The following is a 23869-nucleotide window of genomic DNA, read 5'->3' as shown; positions in this document are numbered from 1 at the left end:
AAGAAGATGAACCAATATATTATATGATGTTACCAGACACAAAAAAGAGCCACAAAATGCAGATCAATAAAGACCGAAAGCTGCTGTTATTAAAGGAAGCAAACAGAAAGCACAAACAAAAAAGAAAATCAAATGATTTTGATCAGAAAGTGTTACCTGTTGGGCTATCTACTCCACTGAATGCTGAGTCTCCACCTCCCCCACTGTGGCCTTAACAGGTACAGAGCCAGTGCCGGTTGTAGTACTGTTTGTGTACTTCTTGTTGCCACTATACTCAGTGCTGCTCTCGTCGTCCTGCACTGTGGTAGCTCCCGATTGGATGCCAGAGTCTGTGGCATAGTAAGTCTGCTGCCACTCTGCCACCTTCACCACGCTGTCTGCCTCACTCACTGCAGAAAACAACACACATCTACTGCAACCAGTAATATCTACTGCAACTATTGTAAAGTGGTACATTGGTTGCACACCTGCAGCTAATGAAAGTCTGGACCTAGCGGTTAACCTCAGTGCAAGCCTTTCCTTATAGTAATTTCTCACAGACTTAACACAATAAAACAAAAAATGTTTTATAGAGTTTTTTGTTTTTGTTGTCATTGTTTATGATGCACACAGGTCTGACTTTCAAGGGTTTTTAGAAGCTGGTATAGCTAATGTTACCTACTTTACTCCAACATTTTTCTCATGCCATTACCAGAACTTGCAACTTTTTGTACCACAATCCGCATTTTTACTCAACAAGGAAGTTTGCTTTTAGGACTTTCTGAAAAGTTGAAAAAGTAAACAGTTTTAAGAATGCAAAGTATACAACCAGACGAATCGGTAGTTAAATGGCTTAAACAATCGTCTAGCAAAACTTTCCTCTGTATAACTAGTTAGTATGTTTTTCAAACATTGCTTCGGAAAAAAAAGTCTTGTTTCTGACAGAATAACCCAGTCGCTGCATTCTTCCATTTCTATTGGGCACAGCTTGAGCTTGTGGGATGCTGGCCATAGAGCCTGGGTGAGGTCAAGCTGCACTAAGACTCTTCAGTGAGTAGCCTCACACAGCTCACTGAATGGTCTAACTGCATGTAGTGCTGCTAATTCTACCATTTTTGGAATAGTACTATTACTAAACTACTACCAATTCTTCAAATCTTTCTGTGACAAGTACAACCTTTTATTGGTAGCATTACCTTTAACCCTCTCAAGCTCAAATTAAACTTTTTGTTGCTAATGCACAACCAAGTCCTGCAGTGGTACTTCTGAGTAAAAAAAAACTCATAAAATATGTATGTGGGGTAATCAGGTTGTTAGTTTTTAACTGTTGCAAATCGGCAACGCCTGCCTTGAGAGGGTTAAAGATGGTACTGGTGTTATTGCTAGAGTATATACTACTTCTAATGCAATTACCACATCTCATTATAACTTCTACGTTTCCTGCTAGGATTAAACACTGAACTTCATACTAAATGCTACCACTCAGTACTACCACTAGTGTTCCTTCTACTACTGCTACTTATTCAGCAACTAATGCCAGTGCTGCTACTTCCTCTGCTGTTGAAAATACTGCTATTTGCACTAAACTACTAAAATGATTCTGGTATTGCTACCACTACAGCTACCATTAATGCTTGTTTTGTAAGTACTGTAACTGTGATTTTTGCTGCTGGTAGTCCTAATAATTCCACGTTTTTTACTCAAGAAGTGGCATTCCTTTATAGATAAATGAATGACAAAAGCAGCAATATACTGCTTGTACTATTACAAGACTACTACTACTAATCACTGCTACTATGAATATACCTACCTGTACCTGTATACCAGCTAGTCCTAATAATAAGTGCAGTGCTCATATTGCTACTTGTAGTGCACCTATTTTTTACTATATCAACTACTACGACTAGTGCTGCTTCTGTTAATTATCCCTGTTGCTTGTATCAGATACTACTCCTATTTCAACTCATGTTGCTACTGCTTTTACTTTTTTCTTCTAATGATGCAGATACTTCTTCCAAGAACCACCTGTTTTCCTCCCACAGCTATTACTACCGCAATGAACTTAGGCCAGAGCTGGGTGCTATGGTGACAGAATACTTACTTTGCATGGACATCATCTCCATCCACTGGTACTGCTGCTTTCACTGACCTCTCACCTGCAGGAGAATACAGGAATCATTAGGTCTGAAAAAAGATTCAAGATTAATCCTCTAGTCCGACTAGCCTGGGAAATCGCAAGTGACCCCTTGTACCCCACCCACTACCAGCCCTCTGGTCAGCGCCTCACATCAATCAGGTCCTACACTTCAGTCTCACAAACAGCTTATTCCCCTGGGCCATTCGGACAGTAAACAAACATCCACCAACCTCCCCACATCCCACCCATTCACACCCAACCAACTTATCGAGCCACAGTCTGAGTCCAAGCACTTTACAACTTCTTCTCTATTGTGTGCCTTTCTATTGTTGTTGCATATATTTCTCTTGTTTTGTATATATTCCGCGTGATTCTATGTATTTCTCCTCTTTGCCATTCATTCCTGTTGTGTCCTATTTATAGTTTATTCTGGCAGAGTTGGTGTGAGGAACCTACAATTTTGTTGTGCATGTACAGTAACAATGATCATATGGGTTACAGCATAACTCTGAAGATGATGATGGCCCAGATTTATAAGGGGCATATCCAGTCTCAGAGGCATCTTCACACAGACTGCACCTGGGGTCTTTCCTGGTGTGATAGACCCCAACCTCGATGGATCTTGTGCTCAGAGCTTGCTCCTGTGCTACCATGATTAGTGCCTCTGTGCTGTCTTTCGGTTCAGCTGCGTACAGCCACTGGTAGGATTTCTGGGTATCAGCCACGTCCTCTATCTGCCGGTGGTACATATCATGTAGGGGCCTGTCCTTGCATGATGGTTCCTCCTCTTGCTCCACCTTCTTCAGTCTCTACTTCATTAGATAATCACTAAGCACTTTCGGTCGACTGTGGCCATATTTCTGATGTACCCATGGATGTTTGTTGTCCCATCCTGGACAGTGGTTCTGACACTCACTAGTCCTTGGCCTCGTACCTTTCGCTTAGTGTACAGTTTCAGGGTCCTCGATTTGGGGTTGATCCCTCTATGCATGGTGATGACCTTCCTTGGCTTGATGCCAATGGCTTCAATCTCCTCCTTATCCCAGTTTATTATCCCAGCAGCATACATGATTGTGTTCAAGTGGATTCTAAGCAAATGGGAACCAATGTACTTGTATTATGTATGTACCAATGTATTTGTAGGTAATTGCAGCCATCCTCAGTGTCTGCAATGTTGCATTCTGCTAGCGCGATCCCCTCAGTTCTGACAGTCTTCCCTCTCTTTGTTACCACCCAACTACATTTCTACTACTACAGCTTGATGTCATCCAAGTAGAGGAGGTGGCTGATAATTGTGTCATTCCGTAATCTGTATCCATAGTCAGTCATGTCAGTGATCTCACTGTGGGGGGTTTCAGGCCTATGCAGACCAGCAGTGGGGACAGGGTAACTCCTTAGTAGATCCCGCACTTAAAAGTGACTTGTGCAATTGGCTTGAAGTTGGCCTCTATTGTTGTTCACTAATTCCCCATTGAGTTCCTAATGAGTTCCTTGTATGGTTCTAGGCATTCCAGGATCCATGTGTGGGGCATTGAGTCATAGGCTGTCTTGTAGTCAATTGTAGGGATTATGCATAATGCTGCATTTACATTTTTAGTAGACCTTCAGATGGTACTTGATGCAGTCTTGGTAATTGGCCACAGAGGGTCCAGGTTTCCATCTTCACCATGATCCTATCTTTCAAGTCAGCCGCTACTAGTTGCTTCACCATCAGTCTGGGTGTTGGGTATCAAACATTCCATAGGTCCACAACTTTCCTTTCATGTAACCCCTTCTGCTGGGATATTTGCACTATACCAATCCATTAGCGCCTTGTTTTCATCTCTTGCCCACTTATGCCTGCTTGTTCCGGTAACTGACTTCTCATCAGTGTGTCCTCAACACCAGATGCGGACCTTCTTAAGCCGAGCAACATCCGAGCTTATATCAGAATCAGAATCAGAATCAGAATGGGTTTATTGCCAGATGTTGAGGTTTACAACATTAGGAATTTGCTGCGGTGCTTCAGTGCAAACAATAAGAATTAAAGTGCTATGTAGAAAGAAAGATATGTGCATGAGATATACATGAGATATATACATGAGAATAAGAATTAAGAGTGCTACGTAGAAAGATATATACATGAGTGCAGGTGGTGATCAGTGCCAGACATGAAATGATGCAGTGACACAGCGTAGGGTCATGTGTTCGTGACCTCCTGTCTGAGGTAGGCTTGGTTGGCATTGGGGGGGGGGGGGGGGGGGGGGGGGGGGACTAGCCTTAGGACCTTTACTGGATACAGATGCCCTAGTCGAGAGTCAATCTCCCGACGATACGGTCTCAGAGACTCCAGCAGTAACACACACACACACACACACACACACACACACACACACACACACATGACCAATCAAAAGTTTGGACACACCTTCACATTTAATGTTTTTTCTTTATTTTCATAAATTCTCACTGAAGGCATCAGAACTATGAATGAACAGTATGCAGTAAAAGAAAAAAGTGTGAAATAAAAATGTTATTAATGTTTCACAATGTTAGCTCAAAATACGGAGAGTGTCCTCAGTGGCCAGAAGAGAGAAGGATGCCACACCGAGGATGTGGACAAGTGGGTGAAGAGTTTGTCTCACAAACAGCTTACCAAAACAGAGAAAAACATCCTTGCAAAAGGATAGAATTTTGCTGTGACACTGAGGCAAATCCCTCTAGTGGAACTGATCACAGCCACCGAAACTGCAATTCGATACAACAACATTGCAGACGTGGAAGCAGAGCAACTATGGATGAAAGTTTCAGCCTGTCTCAGCAATGCAAAGCCCCCAGCGTCCAACATCAGCATGGAGAAGAGGAAGGCAATCCCATCAGTTAGTCATGACAACAACATCATTATCCTTCCAGCAGGCAAGGGTAGGTGCTCTGTGTCGCTAAACCAAAAAGGCTATGATGAAAAAATTTTGTCACTGCTCAGTGACAAAAATACTTATGAGCCCCTGAAACGAGACCCAGGAAGTGGTTACAGGAAGACGGTGATAGACTGTCTGAAGCAGTTAGAACAAGACAAGGCTATTGACCGTACCTCATACCACAGGCTATACCCAGCGGAATCTATACCAAGTCTGTATGGTTTACCAAAGAACATAAACAGAGTGCACCTTTAAGACCAATTGTCTGTATGATCAACTCACCGCATCCAGAACACCTTGGATTGTGTTGAGAAGGTGAGCGATGTCATTATGGAGGCAGATGAAACCATGGTCTTGTACGATGTTACATCTGTCTTCACTCATGTTCCAGTCACTGAAGTGTTGGAGGTAGTTTGTAAGAGATTACAGGATGACCCCAACCTCAGCAACAAGACCACTATCAGCACCGACCAAGTGTGTTTGAACTGTGTCTTAATTCCACCTATTTCACATACAAGGGTCAGTCCTACAGGGAGAAACATGGGAGTGGGTTCCCCAGTTTCACCCATTGTGGCCAATTTGTACATGGAAGAAGTGGAAAAGAGGGCTTTGTTATCCTATCCTGGAACACCACCTAGTCATTGGTTCAGATATGTGTATGACACCTGCGTGAAAATTTAATCTCAGGACCTACCACAATTCACGGGTCACATTAACTCGGTGGACCAACACATCAAATTCACAAGGGAGGATATGAAAAGTGGCAGGTTAGCCTTCTTAGACTATGAGATTTCCATCAGTAATGGGGGACATTTAAAAGCTGACGTGTACCGTAAACCTACGCATACAGATCAGTATTTAAGGTTTGACTCTCATCATCCACTGGATGGTGGTTTGATCCCCCTCTGCTCCGGTCTGCAGGCTAAATATCTTTGGTCAAGATATTAAACCTACAACTTGCTCTAACCTTTTTCAGTGCTGTGAGTGAATGTTAGTTAGATCTGTACATAGAAAGAGACTACAAATCTATTTAATTCAACAAATGAACAGCCTTAAAGTAAATTAAAAAATCCACACAAAGGGAGGTGTTTGGAAAAAAATACGGAACTTTTACATTATTCCTACATGAAGGGTAGGAATAATAGAGTGGCTACATCTGAGTGACGTCTTGACAGCTTAAATGGCACAATGTTCTGTTTCAGTAATGGCCATTTAACGTGTGGGTGTGTGCAACAGTAGATGTGTTCTCTGCATGTGGCTGTGGCACGGTACATGAGTTTTATGCATGTGAATGTGTGAGGAGAAATGTTTCCTGTTAAAACAAATGTGGGTTTTTTGATGTGCTGAAAAGCTTTTTGAGAAAAGATGGAATGAAAAAAAAAATCATCACACACTCCCTCTCCATTTTACTGTACTCTTCAAATGAGACTGGACACTAGACACCTTTTTCAGCACCACATGGCAGTTTGGATTAAAATGAGACCCCTAAAACATTTAACATTCATTTAAAATTTTGGGGGTCCCATCAAATTGAACCTTCTTGTACATAAATGCATGTACAATATGTCCTAAAATACACAAAAAATATCTAAATTATTAAAAAATTCATAATGTGTTAAACATTGTTTAAACCATAACTAATCCTTCTTTGTATGCAACAGGTGAAAATAAATATTGATCATATTACTTATTTTCTAAGTAATATTTGTAAAGGTGCTATTGACATGAAAGTCTCACCAGATGTCAGTAACGACCAATCCTATACACACATACAAAGAAATCGTACCATAGATGTCAAAAGATTAAGTTATTTGTAATCATGAGATATGACACAGGTAAAACGTATTGAACAAATGAAGTAGAGAGGTCCAAGAGGCACAGAGAGTCAAGACACAAGTTGAAATCTATCAGCATTTAGAAAGCAATCCTGCCACTTAGTGCAAATTAATATTAGCTAGTTCAGTCCCAGCTGATGGTCTACAAAATGTGTCTCAAGTCCTGGGGAAGATACCAGAGGGAGAGCACCTGGTGGCTAGGCCTTCGTCCATGGGGACTGGCCAGATCATCACGAAGAAGAGACATGGACCCACCCTCCTGTAGGCCTTACCACCCACAGGAGTCCCCATAGGGTCGGCTGCAGTGTGTGCCAGGCGGCGGCCAGGGCCAGAGACCCTTGTGGACCAATGCCTAGCTATCATGGCTTGCAATTGAGACACAGAATGTCACCTCTGTGATGGGGAAGAAGCCTTAGCATAGTGCGTGAGGTTGAGCAGTATTGATTAGATATAGCTGGGCTCACCTCAACGCATGGCCTGAGCTCTGGAACCAGTCTCCTGTAAAGGGGCTGGTCTCTGGCCCAGTCTGGTGTGGCCCTCGGTGTGAGGTGGTGGGCTGGGGTAGGTATCTTAGTTTCTCCTTGGTCACTTCCTGTATTTTAAAGTTTTTCCCAGTGGACAAGAGGATTTGTTCCCTGTGCCTGACCATGACTGTCATCTACAATTATGTGTTTAATGAACTTTCATAGTGCACAGCCCTCTTCGAGTCCCTAGGTGGGGTGCTCGAGGGTGTTCCCCCTGGAGACTCTGTCATCCTTCTGGGAGACTTCAATGCTCATGTGGGTAATGACAGTGATACTTGGAGGGGTGAGATTAGGAAGAATGGCTTGCCTGATCTGTGGGGTGTTCTGTTACTGTGAAAACCACTGTTGGTCCATAACAGACAACATGTTTGAACATACGGTTATTTACAAGTGCACCAGGACACTCTAGGCTGCAGGTTGATTATTGATTTTGTAATCGTATCATCAGATCTGCAGCAATTTGTTCTGGACACTCAGGTGAAGAGAGGGATGAGCTATCAACTGATCACCACCTGGTGGTGAGTTGGATCAGGTGGTGAGGGAGAATGCTGGATAAACCTGGCACAACTAAATGTATTGTGAGGACACTCTGGGAATGCCTAACAGAGGCCTCCAACCTTTGCCAGAACTTTGACAGCATTCTGAGGGAGACTGGGGACATTAAGTCCGAATGGAGCATATTCAGCACTTCCATTGTGGAAACTGCTGCAATGAGCTGCCTGTCTTGATGGTAACCCCTGAACCAGACGTTGGACACTTGAGGTGAACAGAGCAATCAGGCTGAAGAAGGAATCCTATCGGGTTTGGTTAACCCTGTGGGACTTCGGAGACAGGCAATGGAGGCCAAGCAGAATGTGTCCTGTACTCACAGCTTCATGTTGAGTTTGGTCTTTAATTTGTTTTTTACATTACATGTTCATTTTGTAATACATTTTCAGTGCCTATTTGTATTTTTACTGCAGTTATGTTATGTCTAATTCTATGTATTCAAGTTAAACACTACTTTGAGACATTGTTCACAGCTAAAGAATGTTGAATAAAGAATTTGGTGGTGAAAAGTGTTTTTTGTGCTAATTTAATAGCAGCTAACAAGGACCAGTCAATTTTGATTGGGAACACTAAAGTAAGGGGGGTGGGGGTGCACAAAACCGGAGGGCTAGGCTGTAGTACTGTAATTCACTATTTTTTGGCTGTCCTAAAACTCTGCGAAAAGCCTTCAGTTGATTGTAGTTGATTGAAACTAGAATGAGAGGCCGGGCCTTCAGCTTTCAGATCCTTCTTCTGTGGAATCAGGTTTCAGGAGACAGACACCCTTTCTACTTTTAAGATCATGCCTAAAACTTTTGACAAAGCATATAGTTCGGGCTGCATCAGCTGACCTTAGTTGTGCAGCAATAGGCCTAGGCTGCTGGTTATGGAGGACCAGAAGAGTCACACGCATCAACATAAAGCCTTTTGTGCTCAATAATGAATTGTGAAATAAAATCTGCATTAATAAATTAATTTACAAGTTCATTTTGTAATTCTTTTACAAAACATATAGAAACATTTAAAAAAACAATTGATTACTCATCCAAGTGACTTTTTCAGTACTCTCCAGTGTCATGGATGAGTGATGAAATGTTACGATGCCTCTGATAACCACTGTGTCAAGTGTCTGGGATTGGATCTTAAAACTGGATTTTTAGGTGGCAGACAAATGGTGGCACAAGCCAATCCTTGAACAGATGGGGTAAAAGCTTTTCAGGAAGTTTTTAGGACAGCCCAAAAATAATGAATTACAGTGGTTCAGTCTAGAAGAAATAAATAGGTCTATCATGATGCGTCTGCCAGGACCTGACCAAAGCTGTTCTCTGTTTTCGTAAACTGGTACCAAGAATTACTTAATAAAGGTCAGTGAAGTCAGAACACAGAATCAACCCATTCCAAAGACATGTAACTCTGTGCTGTGATGTTCTTTCTCTACTTTTAAGATTAGGCTTAAAACCTTTTGCTAAAGCATATAGTTAGGGCTGGTGACCCTGAATCCTCTCTTAGTTAGGCTGCGATAGGTGTAGGCTGCTGGGGATTCCCACGATACACTGAGTAGTACTTCTTTAGTCACTTTTCTCACTCACCATATGTTTATACACCTCTCTGCATTGAATCATTACTTATTATTATTCTCTGGCTCTCTTCCACAGCATGTTTTTTGTTCCCAACACCCATCCCCTTTGGACTGTGTCTGCTTCTAAACCACCACAAAACACACCAAAAATCTGCAAAAAAAACCCAACTGAAACATTACCAATAAAAAAAATCACAAAGAAAGAACAATACAGCATCCACATCTGCACCAAAGAGTAACACAATGAAATGTGGATTATTAAACATTAGGTCTCTCTCTTCTAAGACCCTGTAAATCCATGAATAATAACTGATCAACAAAAAAATTTACCGTGCTATACAAAAACTTGGTTACAACAGGATGATTATGTTAGTTTAAATGAATCAACCCCCCTGAGTTACACTAACTGTCAGCATTTAATCTATTAAATGCTGACAGTTAGCATTTAATCTATTATTAGACTCAACTGTCTAAATATGACAAGACAAATAATCAAAGAACCTACGCACCACTTTAATCACACTCTAGCTCTTGTTCCGACGAATGGCATAAAATGGAGCAGAACAGTAATTCTTGAAAACCCTCTTTTTTCTGATCATTTCTTAATAGCATTTAACTTTACAATAATGGATTAGACGGGGGGGGGGGGGGGGGGGGGTCGATTTACAGTTGTTGTCTTACTGAAAGTGTTGTACAGTGCAAAAAGGAAAATGCATAGACAAACAGAAAACCTCGTACACCATTTGTTCAAAAGTTTTTAAATTTAAACTTAAATTAATCCGTGTTTAGTAAACAACAACATTGGTACATTTAATGTTAAATATCCTTTAATTTTCAAAACTATACTGAAAAACAATGACAGCATCCATCCTCATCATAAAATTACTTAACAGCTAATACATGGAGGTGGAGCATTTTTCTTTTTTCTTTAAATATGCATGTATTAAAGTGACTTTAAAGTGTTTTCTTCAAACAGGACACCTGAAAAACACAAAACTGTAACAATATTTGCACATTTAAGATTATCCAGAGTACATTTAAGCTGCAATCATTGCCTTTTGATTGTTGTGCCTCAGTCAAATGCTTAAGATGTGGCTTTCATTCTGGTCTGTTCACCCATGATACAATATCCTTTAATATCCAAATATCCTGTATATGCATACAGTCAGTTTTACTTCATTGATGAATCTGAGTGAACATTTGTCATAAATTAACACTGTAGGGTCTTTACCTTACAATATAAAGTGACTTGAGACCAGACTCTCAGTGGTGCTAAAACTGAACAGCCCTAAAGGGTGTTCCTGAAAGTTGGGTTTACTAGAACAAAACAGGTGGATGACCACAGACCTCTCAGCACAAGGATGACAGAACTTTTCCCCCATATAATAAATAAAAAAAACACAGAACACAACATTGAAATAGAAATAGATTAAGACAGATTACGATACCAAACGATACCAGATAAAAGTGCATTTACTGGATCTGTTCATCTCCTCTTGCTTTTCAAAGACAATGAATGAAGATGATGACAATGGGATGTACCTGCCACTGCAGGACAAGAGCCTGTGGTAGCTGTAGGACAGGGTGGTACAGAGGAGGAGCTAAACGTGCATGTACGAGACGCTCTGCTTCACTTCTTGTGCTCCAGTTAATGATATTATTCTCACCCCTTGTCATGTGCTTACAGGAATACTGCTGTTAGATGCCAAATGAAATAGAAATGATAAAGTTTGTTTACTTTTGCGGTTATTCTGTGTTTTCATGTGGGCTGTTACATTTTTCACATCACTGAAATGCTAACAGTTGTCCGGCTGTGGGATAAATCTCCTGTAGTGTAAATCACTTTACAGAATTATGGACACACCACATTTTTGTGTGGTGACATCACACGACAAAGACACAGCGTTTATTACTGGGCAACAAAAGTTTGGTGAAAAATGTCATTTAGTAATGACTGCTTAAATACAACAAACCGTGATGCACACACATTATAGGCTTGAAATACTTACAAATATGTACAAATTAGTGATTATTATTATTTGCAACAGCTAAGTTTTTGGTAAGACTCTCCTGGAACAGAGGGGTACAAACCTATATAAAGTATAAATTTGTTTTTTTAATCTCCAATGTGGAAAGTTTAGGGGTGAGGTGAAACTTGAGTGGCCATCCATTGCTCGTGTGAGGCTGCAAAGCACACTGAGGAATGCCTGGTTGAAGACTGTGGCCTGTGCCATTTCCTCCCTTCGCAGGGCAACTTCCTGCTCCCGTGCCTCATTGAGCGGCAGCTGGATGTGGTGTTCCCACTGATCTTGGTTTAACACATCTCCATCTGCCTGCATCTCCATGGGAACACTTGTGAGGTCAGGTTTGGACTTCTTTCTCTATAGTATGAAACCTATCATCGTGTCCTACCAGCGATGAGCAGTTTCTGTGTCATGCCAAAAGGTGTAGCTGTCGACGCCGTCAACCAGAACTGAATCACAGACAAGGGAGGTCAAGACTAATGGTGGTGGACGAAAAACCCTCACATGTAGAAAGCATTTCTGAAACATAAGACATGCATAGCATAAGGACACACACGACATGACATTACAACATAAATGAAAAAATGAACCCGTATTAATACTAGTAGTGTTCATCAGATGTTGCTCATATGGCTTTACAATGACCCCTCAGAAGAGGAAGTTAATGCACAGCTAGCACAAAACAACATGCAGAGCATGGAGTTTTTATTGCAGCAAGTAGACAATGGCGTTATTAAAAAATGTCCAGGCTTGTTCAAAGTGAACTCAACACGCGACAAGTACTATTATGTTTGAACACACGAAGCACTCACCGTCCTTCACCATAGTTTCTAAAAATGCCGTGTCCAAGTCGGGGCCACTCTGCCTCCTGATGCTCGCCAGTCAGTGCCCGTAGATTGTGTCCATTTGACTATACCACTTCCAATCTATTCGATTTGCCCCACTTCAGCCGTTGTGGTACCCAACTGGTGGCATGCAGTCTGATGACTTCACATTTTAATACCTGCTTGGAACTGCGCCAGAGTAAAATAATAGTATGACCTAATAGAAAACCCTGAAAGCCGTGGCAAACCATGCCGAGTCGATCCAAGTAGGTACTAATGGAAAAGGGGCTGAAGAGGAAGAGACAGAGCCCTTACTCAGATGGTGAGTGCAGGGAAAGTGAAAGAAAATGTGTTTCTAGCATTCAAAACAGCAGCGCTTTCCTTTAATCACTATTAAAATAATTACTGGGACTGGCCATTGGGCATACCATGGGCCATCTGATCTCAGGAATTCGCATGATTAAGGTGGGTCCAGGTTTCACAATGAGCTCACCCAAAACTCTGGCTGATTGGGACCCACACCCAGTTTCACACCTTGGCTCAGGCGATTAGAGGATCATCAGGGGTCCTTTGTCCCTCTTTGGGGGGAAACTCCCACTAGGTTTATATCTGGGACTCTCCACCATTTGACCTTAGAACTGAAGAAGCTTCTCGGATGAGAGGTGAAACGTCTTCAAGCAACTTACAGAAGTCCAAACGTTTTTCTTTACAAGCTCCTTTGACTTTGTTGTGCTGACTTTTTACAGTCAGTTACAATAACTCGTACTGCGTGCTAGCTAGCATGACGGAGTTTCTATATAGCTGGGTGGGTGCTATGATGTTACTGATAGTGAACTTTATTTAATTCACAAGGTTAGTTAGTAGAGTTTCCAACCGTCCTGTAAAAAGACGGAATCGTCTCGTATTCAGAGAAAATATTACGCGTTTCGTGTTGAGGTGAAAAGGAACAGTTTGTCCCGGACTTTAGCTACAATGAAAAAGACACAAAGCTGGAGTTATTCTGTGTCTTTGCTGCACAGCTGCCTCTTCTTCTCTCATTCTCTCCCCCTCCCTCTCCTGTTGCTACTTCAATCATGAAACTGATCAATGATCAGCTGATCGTCTCTCTTGTTTATTTATCGCCCACTTTGCGCCAGAAAGAGGAAACCAGCAGATGTCGCGCTAAACAACAGCAGCACTTTTAAGCTTGATCAGCTGTTGTTAGAATTTATTTAATATTAATTTCTAGTATCAGCTGATGTTTGCTGGAGCCACAGCTGTAAAGCTGCTGGTCATGATGTCAGTTTGGATACGTGGTGAGAGGGAAACATGAAGATGAAACCAGGAGATGTCCTTACTGAATCATCAGAGCTGAACAGGTGATGGAGAAACAGGTTTACCTTTTAGGTGACATGGATGAGTTAAAGTTATGAACTGTTTCTGAGAGACAAATAACACCAGGATCCTTTTCTAAGCAGCTGACAGCTGGTAACTGTGCAGGGGCGGGTCTAGCAAAGTGTTGCCAGAGCTCATGTATTGGTCCAACATGTCTTTCTCAGTAACAGACTTTCAGTAGATATAATTTCTGAGAAAGGCCCAGAGCTCTTTGGAAAGCTTTCTATGGGGCACTACGAGCAAAGATTAATATAAACTCTTTCCATTTCCATTTCACCACAATCCAGTGATTAAATGGAAAGGTAGTCCTATGTTGTATCCTCCTTCCATGAATAGAATATACTCATATGAACTTTTCAGCTACCTTTTGCGGTTTCTCTCAGATATAAAACTCCATTGTTTCTCTCTCAAGAAAGAAGCAGCTGTCTCCTCAGTCAAACAACATTGTAACACGAAAGCTACTGTGTGTGTCCAACATACACAGTCTGACACAGCAGTTTCAGTTTACACAGGTTTTTTATTTTGCTTTGCACACTTCACTTCCCAGCTTCAAAGACGTGGCCCTCGGCTTTATGGCAAAGTTGCTCTAACTATGGCTGTCACCAGAACACTGCCACTTCTTGGCTGTCAATCACAGCTTCTTGCATCCCCACATCCCCAATCATTCCCATGCCTTTCAGACTAGTACTGAGGTGCTAGTCTGAATTCCCTAAAGAACCAGTAATTCATGCAGCTCCTTTAATGTGCAAGTATTGAATAAGGTGTTCTGGTCAATATCTTTTACGCATGCTAACTCGGGAGATGATCTGAAACAGTGCCTGTGCCAGACTTCCTGCAAAATTGCTGCACAGGGGTACCACCAACAAATAATATCAGACCTCATGTGGCTGACCGTTAGGTTAAAATAAGCTGCCTGTGAGATGCCTTTTCAGCACAAATGACTCAGTTTCTCTCTCCAGTGTGTCATACTAGCCTGTGCCTAATTATCACAAAGGACTGTTCTGCCTCAGCACACACCATGTGACCCTTAATGTTTATTTCTTAAACCAACGTTGAGTGTAGAGTGTCACCAAAGGACTGCTCCAATGGAAAATATTCCTTGGATTTAATCACAGGAAGTGGCAGGGTCTCCTGAAAATGCCCTGTGGATTTCTCCTCCCTGGTAGCAGTGTTGGACAGCCTCAGCACAGATACCACAAGTCGTTCCCAGTCATAAGCGCTGCCCCACCAGCTTATTAAACTCAGCCCAATCCATCCCAAGAAATAAGGGGTGACCAAGAAAGGAGCTAACCACTGCCCCAACTCTATACATTTTAACCTAACACCACTGGATATTTGTGAAAGTCACTATGTACACACCTAATTCCCACCCAACAACAACCCAGGCTGAAGCAGGGTTTGGTAGAGTCCACCATAGCCTATTGTGTACCACACCCTGGCACCTCACCAGAACTTTGTACGTCCTTCCAGTCTGGGCCGGCCACAAGGATCCCACCTCTATGAGCTGACACTCCCTGCAGAAGAGTTCGGGCTGCGTGCACTTCCAGCTCTCCTGCGCTGATGTTTGCACAAATTCACGTGAGTCAGGAGCAACACCTGTTCCCACTGAGATCTGAGGAGAAAAACAGTGGGGAGAGTGTTAGTGTGAGGCATCTATGCCAGATTGTGGGGGTCGGATGTTTCTTCCTCTGTGCCAGGCCACCATGCTGCTAAGTGGTCCTCTGAAAAGGTCATGGCCCTCTCCAACACACCAAATCCACTCCAGTCACCAGGAGCCTCATCATCTGCTCAAGGACCACTAGCTCCAGTATAGGCAATGACTCAAAAACCTCGTTCCCTGTCTCCAGATGACAGTTACAGAAGCAGCAGCAGTGGTTCTGCAGTGGTTCTGTGGGTCATCCACCTCGCCCATCCTGTGAGATGTGGTGGACATGGTTGGAGAGAGCGGTGGCGGGTGAGCTAAGTATCAGGGTCTACTTTACAATATAAAGTGCCTTGAGGCAACTGCAGTTGAGATTTGGTGCTGTATAAATAAAATTGAACTGAATTTTCAAAGCTCTCCAGAGATGGTTAATTGGGATAAAGTCTTGGCTCTGGCTGGACCTGTCAAAGACATTCACAGAGTGGTCCCAAAGCTATTCCGTTGTTGAAACAAAAAAACCCCACACATAAAACAGAACAGAAACACAATTTTTACATATTTACATCATGGACAATAGTTACCAAAGCAGAGTACTGTACAGTTATTAAAATTAGAATACAGATAAGCGGCAAATCCAGATTGCATTGTGCGAGGGAGCTTGTTGTTCCTAGAGTATTTAAAAGTAGAATGGGAGGCAGAGCCTTCAGTTTTCAGGCCCCTCTTCTGTGGAACCAGCTTCCAGTTTGGATTCAGGAGACAGACACTATCTCTACTTTCAAGATTAGGCTTCAAACTTTCCTTTTTGCTAAAGCATATAGTTAGGGCTGGACCAGGTGACCCTGAATCCTCCCTTAGTTATGCTGCAATAGACGTAGGCTGCCGGGGATTCCCATGATGCATTGAGTTTTTCCTTTCCAGTCACCTTTCTCACTCACTATGTGTTAACAGACCTCTCTGCATTGAATCATATCTGTTATTAACCTCTGTCTCTCTTCCACAGCATGTCTTTATCCTGTCTTCCTTCTCTCACCCCAACCAATCACAGCAGTTGGCCCCGCCCCTCCCTGAGCCTGGTTCTGCTGGAGGTTTCTTCCTGTTAAAAGGGAGTTTTTCCTTCCCACTGTTGCCAAAGTGCTTGTTCATAGGGGGTCATATGATTGTTGGGTTTTTCTCTGTATCTATGAAGCGCCTTGAGGCGTCTTTTGTTGTGATTTGGCGCTATATAAATAAAATTGAATTGAATTGATTGTTTTCTGGAATCACCTTGAAGCAGTTAAAAGTCTTTTTCCATGGCCCCACCGAACTCATCCCACATCAAAGTTTTTTTTGAGCCACTGTCCGAGTTGCATTCCGCTTGGCCTCCCATGTACCTCTAACTCTAACTCCAAAATCCTATAGGCCCAATCCTATACCCAATGAGGGTTTCTACAGACAAAAACATAGATGTGCCATGGGCTTCCCAATGTGAAAGTGGAAACTAAAGCTCTTGGCTCTTTCAAAGAGAGAACCTATTCACTGGTACAGATATGTTAATAACACCTGGGCCAAATCAAAACCAAAGAAATATAAGCTTTCACTGTTCACATCAACTCAGTGGATAGAAACAAAGTTCACCAGGGAAAATACAAAGGATAATAGTTTGCCGTTTCTGGACTGTGCTGTGCACATTGAGGAAAATGGAAACCTCAACAGTGAAGTTTACTGGAAGCCCACATACACAGACCAATACCATCTCTTTGCTTCCAACCACCCTCTGGAACGTGGAGTAATCAGGAATCTGCAACACTGGGTAGAAATGTTCCTTCTAATCCAGAAGGGAAGGAAAAGGAACAAACACATAAAGAAAGCTCTTAAAGCATGTTTATCCCAATTAGGCTTCCATCAAATTAGCAAAGATGCACAGTAAAGAAGCTGAGACACCAATTAAGTAGAAACAGAATGGCAAACGAAACAACACTGTCATCCCTTATGGGGCAAGTTTTTTCAGAGAAACTCGGGCAAATATTCTCCAAGCATGACATCCCAGTGCACTCCAAGCCTAGCTACACACTGAGACAAAACTGGTTTATCCCAAAACTCCAAAAAACAAACTAAACAACGTAGTAGAAGAGCCACCTCGACGGGACAAGACTCAGATGCACAAGGTCACTCTTTTGAGGACACCATTGTTCTCATTTTAGATAGCATGAAAGAAGAGTGACAGAAGCCTACTTCTGTCTACTGCGAACGATCATTCTTGAATAGAAGGGGCGGTTTATGACACCAACTGTCTGCCACCTACAATCTAGTTTTGAGATCTTTCCCCAGGCGCCTGAACGCCCACTCACAGCTTGTGTCAGTTGATCTCAATAGATCACATGATAGAGAGAGGCAAGTCTCACAATGGCTTCACCGGAAAGCTTTGCTGATAATGACAACAACCTTTTTCACACCTTGTATGTCAAGGGCCGTCTTAAGGGACAAATCCCATTGCTGCTCCCACTAAATATCTGGGAATCTCCAGTATTTGGTTATTGTTATTTATATTGTCCTCTGTGTCCACGCTTCGTGTTATTGTTTGTTCTAGTACAGTGTGATCACTGTTTTTGTCCTTGTCACATGACTAAATAGTGTCTCTGTATGTTTTTACTAACTTGTGTGTAACACCAACCTGCCAGAGTGTCTGCAGGTGGAAATTAGTCCAAGACTATAATCTGGGATATTTACATTTGTTAAAATGTTCATTAGCATGTATTGCCCCTCTTTCTAAATAAAATAAAGTAAATAAATTGAACAGAAGAAGCTTCTCGGATGAGAGGTGAAACATCTTCAAGTAACTTGAAGTCCAGTTGCCTTTCTTTTCAAGGTCCTAGGATCATTGAGGTGTTGGTTTTTGTTTATCTCTAAATTTTGTTTTTCAGTTGACTTTTAGCTAATACAAAATCAAATACTGTGGAAACTAAGTCTGGCTTTTTACCAGGGAAAACATATCATTAGCTTCTGAAACAATGTCAAGGGCTAACAATATAAACTGAATCTAAAACACACATTGATTTTATGTGTGATTTTCAGCACCAGGAGTGCTGGTGGAGAATGTAGGGAAGACAAGAATCAAAGATGGCGGGTATAATTAACAATGAGTAGAAAGAAAAAGGAGAGTAAACAACCAGAGCAGTGAGAAGTAAGAGCATGAGGAGATAACAAGAGGGATAAGAGTGAACATGTGATTGTAAAAGGGAAAGACAAGCTTTCTAGTTTTCCTCCATGTCAGTCAAAGAACCACACACACACAGAGACCGAGTGACAGAGAGAGAAGCTTAGTATTTGACATGATCACCATAAATGGGTGACAACGTCGCACTTAACAGTATATCTCTATCTCTCATTTCCTTTCCCTTCACTCGGCATCTACAAACACCTAATCATGCTGCCTGCTCTATCATTTCTCTCATTATCACTTTCTCTCTTCTTCCTCAGACTTTGTCTATATAGACCACTTCCTCATGCCCTGTCTCACCCTCTCAAACTGTTTGTACACCTTTTACTTGGTTTAGATCAGGGTTGGCTTACGCTCACACCATAAATGAACTGCTCTGGAGATCATTTGGAACCATGCCATGACCACCTCCTCCAGAAGGTCTATGTGCAGATGTGAAAACAATAATCACACATGGATGGTGACCAAAACAAACACAACAATGGGTAAAACAAAACAAAGTATGATTTAAACAGACCAAACATGGCAGGTGTCAAAATACTCTCAAACTTAATCTGATCAAGGCTGAAACTCCATGATAATATACCCCCACCAACCTCGCAAAAAGTACCAATTTCTTTTAATTTAAAGACGCAAAGAAGTAAAATGTTCAGTTTGAATGCTTATAAAAAATCCAAACACATATGGCTTTTAAAAAATAAAGACCAATTCCAAAAATGTATTATTCGTAGATTAAACTACTGTACTTGGGGATCTTATTGTTTCATCCTACATAGTGGTTATGACACTCAGTAGTCCTCTGCTTCCTCCTTCCAGTTACCATACAGTCCGAGGCTGCTGGACTTGGGGTGAAACCCTCCATGCATGGTAAGGAGCTTTCTTGTTTTCGTGTCAGTGGCTTCCATCCTGTCACGGCCAAGGCTGACTAAAAAAAAACAAACTGAAATGCATGACGCAGAGAACGTTTAAGTGACAACGTTTATGATTCACAAAAAGTGTAAGCGAACAAAACTAGAAAACTGAGTCGTGTCTTTAACTTGTGCTAAGAACAAACACCAAAACTAAGGGGCGCTTATGCGACCTGAGCTATGTAAACAATCAGTGATTTTTCAACTGTGGAAACTGCAGTTCTGTGGTTTGGGCCAAAGGGAGAGTCAGACTGGATGGCTGGGTCCTGGGAAGGGGTCAGAGTCACTGAAACTAGAGTACATTTATTTAGGTATGGTTCCGGAGGAATACTGGCAGCTATTTGTTCTGAATAGTCCTTTGCACTGCCTACTTGCCGCGGGTGGATCAGTAGCATGCAGGGGAGAGTGGTCCAGGTGAGTGGTAAGTAATCCGAAATTCCTGACATTGAGGCAGGGAGGCAGGCAGGTGCATGGAGTGAGTAAAACTGTGAGACTGTCGGGAGGTCCAGCGTCCGGATGGGGGTTCTATGGCAGAGATTTGCTTCTGGTAATCTGGTGTGTAGCTATGAAAGAGAGATACAAGGTGAGACAAGGTAGTTTGCTAAGATGTGTACAAAACACAGAGCTGGCCTGCAGCAACTGTGGTTAGCTGAGAATCTAGCGAAGAGAGGTTGAGCGCGCTGGCCTTATAAATCCACGGCTTAATTACCCACAGGTGCCAGCAATGAGCAGGAGCATGGTGCTTCCTCCCAGAGGTGGAACTGCCCCCCCCAATGGATGCCTCCTGGCGGCCGACCAGAATCCGCCCCGCGGCTTACCTGAAAAAGTCAGAGATCATCACAGGGTCAAGTATCAACGATCGAGGTACCCAAGAACATTCCTCCAGCCTGTAACCCTCCCAGTCCACCAAAAACTGCTGCCCTCTACCCCGCCACCGCACATCCAGGATACGCCAGACGGTGAAGGCTGGGTGTCTGTCGATGAGCAAGGTGGGAGGCGGGGGGTCAGGAGGCGGGCAAAGGAGGCTAGACAGTACCGGTTTCACCTGGGAGACATGAAAAACAGGGTGAATCTGTAAGGCTGGAGGTAAATGGAGCTTGACAGCTGTGGGGCTATCCACTGTATAGGGACCAATGAATTGAGGGGACATTTTTCCAGGAGGACGCTCTGAGAGGGATGTCCTTAGCAGTCAGCCACACCTTCTGTCCTGGTGAGTATGTTGGTGCTGGTGACCGTCGCCAGTTGGCATAGCGACGTTGATGGGCTACTGTACATAATAGTGCCTCCCATTTACGAGTCCAGACCCGACAGCAGCACTGCTGGGGACAGCGAGATCAGCCTCCTGCTCAGGAAACAGTGGTGGTTGATATCCCAATGAGGCTTCAAATGGTGACAACCTGGTAGCGGATGTTGTTAACGTGTTGTGTGCATATTCCACCCATGGTAGATAAGTGGCCAAAGTTGACAGGTTAAGCAGTGGAGTGTGGCCTTGAGCTCCCAATTCAAACATCCTGTCTGGCCATTAGTCTGCAGGTGGTACCCAGAGCTCAGGCAAGGCTTGGCCCCTAAAGTGGTGTAAAAAGATCTCCAGACTTGGGACAAGAATTGTGGACCTCTGTCTGAAACTATTTCTACTGGAATGCCATGAAGCCTGAAAACATGTTCAATTAGTAGCCTAGACGTTTCTGCTGCTGTGGGCAGTTTCTCTAAAGCTATAAAGTGTGCTGCCTTAGAAAACCGATCTATGACTGTGAGTATGGTAGTCTTTCCTGCCGAAACCGGGAGTCCTGTTACAAAATCCAGGGCAATGTGGGACAAGGGTGATGAAGCGTGGCCAATGTTCCCTCTAATGTGCCGACACCGGTGTTTTAGCTAGCAAAGCGGCGTGTTTGGTTTTCTTCCTGAATACTGTCGTTGTTTATATTTACTGCAGGAAGAAACGGTAAAAACGGCGTTTTATAAGGAAAACGCTCGAAAGCCTGTGAACAAAAACAAAACCAAAGAAAACCCCACCCTTTCCTATTGGTGGAAAAATGTACCATGTCGACCAATCAAAAAATGATATGGCAACATGGCATTTAGTTGTTTAGGAAGGGGGAAGTTTTAGGAGTGACGGCGGAGATTGAGATGTGAGAGATTTGTGACATTTAGCATAAATCTTGTGTAGTTAGTGTGTAGTTAGTGTGTAGTTAGTGTGTAGTTAGTGTGTAGTTAGTGTGTAGTTAGTGTGTAGTTAGTGTGTAGTGTAGTCAATAGTTTTGTTGTGTGTGTCAGAACAATGAGGCAATGAGAAAGTTGTGTTTTCAAAATTGGCGTTCCAAGTTATTTTTACTTCCAATAGACTTAACATACTGCACAGGTCATGAACAAGACTTATTTAAATTTTCATTGTAAGTGGGCTAAAGCAGTTAATTAAAAGTAAATAAATAAATGTAAATGCTGTAATTTGATTATTTTAATAAACCATGTGACTTGGATGGATTAGATGCTGGCGTGACCACAGTGCACACGTCTACTGTTGCTCACAGTGGTCCAAGGGATGCTCAGGGAGTTTGTGTGTTTGCTCAGACACATGAAAAATTAGAGGGAACATGGGCTGTAGCAGCCCTGCAGGATGTTCATTATGTGATTTATTCCTGGCACATACTGAGCACGCAGCCACATACTCCCTAATGTCCTTATCTAGCATGTCCCATCAAAAATGTCTTTTAATTAGAGTAAACCATCCTATCTCTGCTGGGTGGCACACGAACTTAGAAGCATGCACCCACTCCAGCATCTTGGAGCGAGCGGCTGCAGGAACAAAACGCCAGTCTGGCAGCCCCAGTTCTGTCTGGAGAGCCTGGTTAATGGCGTGACAGTGACAGCTCCAACCTTGCAGCTGGCTGGAAGTATGGGGGAAGATTCTGATTGTGCTGTTTCAGAGTCAAACTGCCAAGAAAGGGCATCCGGTTTTACATTTCTGGAGCCTGGGCAATAAGAAATAGAAAAGTTAAAAAGGGGGGAAAAACAGTGACCATCAAGCTTGGCATGCATTCAGTCTCTTAGCACTGCATAAGTACTGTACATTAAGTTCTTGTGGTACGTCCACACTAGGAACGGTTTCTCAGCGCCCTTCAAATGATCGCCACTCCTCCAATGCAAACTTAAGGGCAAGCAGTTCCCGGTCCCTACATCATAATTCATTTCCGCTGGCAAAAGCCGATGCAAAAAAAGGTGCCCGACCGGTATGCTTACAAGAGGGACAGTACTGCCCCAACCCCACAACAGAAGCATCCATCTCGACAATAAAAGTCTGGGTCAGGCAGAATGAGGATGGGCGCTGTTGCAAATAGATGTTTCAGTCTAGTGAACGTGCTATCTGCTTCATTGGACCAGATGAATGGAAGTTTAGTGGAAGTGAGGTGTGTAAGTGGAGCTGCTACCTGACTAGTTTCTTATGAATCGGCGTTGGAAATTGGCGAATCCCAAAAACCTCTCGAGTAGGGCTGCTCGATTATGGCAAAAATGATAATCACGATTATTTTCACTGAAATTGAGATCACGATTATTTGACGATATTTCAAGGTTCAAGGTTCAAGGTTCTTTATTTGTCACATGCATAGTTATACAAGTATAACACACAGTGAAATGTAGCCTGACACGCTCCTCGACATGTGCAAAAATTGGGGGGGGGGGGGGGGGGGGTGTAGAGGAAGAACATTATATATATATACATACAGACATATAGTATATACACTGGGTGAATGTGCAGTAGTAGCAGCAAGCAGGTGAATTCTGTACATTAATATGAATAGACATCTGACTATTTTACAGGATAGACAATATAAACATATTTAAAATTAAAGGAATTGAAATGTACATTGTGCCTTGGTTTAGTGTCCGGAAGAGTCCTGTCTCAGTCAATTATAGATGATGTGAGAGGGCGGGTGTGTGTGTTTAGGGTACGGATGGCTTGGGGATAGAAGCTCCTCTTGAGTCTCTCTGTCCTTGCCCGGAAGATGCTGAACCTTCTACCAGATTGCAGAAGTTGGAACAGTTTGTTGCCTGGATGGGACGGGTCCTTCAGTATCTGCGCTGCTCTAGTCCGGCATCTCCTGGTGTAGGTGTCCTGAAGCGGGGGGAGAGCAATCCTGCAGCAGCGTTCTGCTGTACGGATCACTCTCTGGAGAGCTTTTTTGTCCTTCACACAGCTGTTCCCAAACCACGATGTCATGTTCTGTGTGAGGATGCTCTCCACAGCGCCTGTATAGAAAATCCTGAGGATCTTTGGAGAAACCCTGAACTTCCTCAGTTGTCGTAGGTGATACAGGCGCTGCCTAGCCTTTTTGGTCTGGACCTGAATGTGGGCAGCCCATGTCAGGTCTGAGGAGATGTGGACACCAAGATACTTGAAGGACTGCACCCTCTCCACTGGAGCTC

At 42.9% G+C, this 23869-nt stretch overlaps 1 long non-coding RNA gene across 1 annotated transcript in view; it reads right to left on the bottom strand.

Annotated features, from left to right (window-relative positions):
• Nucleotides 1-203: 203 nt before the first annotated feature.
• The window catches only part of LOC113021509 (uncharacterized), a 46329-nt gene continuing 22663 nt past the window's right edge, over nt 204-23869 (bottom strand). The window contains exons 2-4 of the long non-coding RNA XR_003272307.1: nt 15149-15313; nt 2081-2135; nt 204-389 (exon numbers count right to left, since the gene is read on the bottom strand). This is a non-coding gene — a long non-coding RNA (uncharacterized LOC113021509). The remainder of the gene's footprint in view (nt 390-2080; nt 2136-15148; nt 15314-23869) is intronic.

The sequence above is a fragment of the Astatotilapia calliptera genome, chromosome 4, assembly GCF_900246225.1.
Source record: "Astatotilapia calliptera chromosome 4, fAstCal1.2, whole genome shotgun sequence".
Taxonomy (NCBI): Eukaryota; Metazoa; Chordata; class Actinopteri; order Cichliformes; family Cichlidae; genus Astatotilapia; species Astatotilapia calliptera.
Note: the sequence above shows the minus strand (reverse complement) of the source record. Positions and strands in the feature narration are given on the sequence as shown.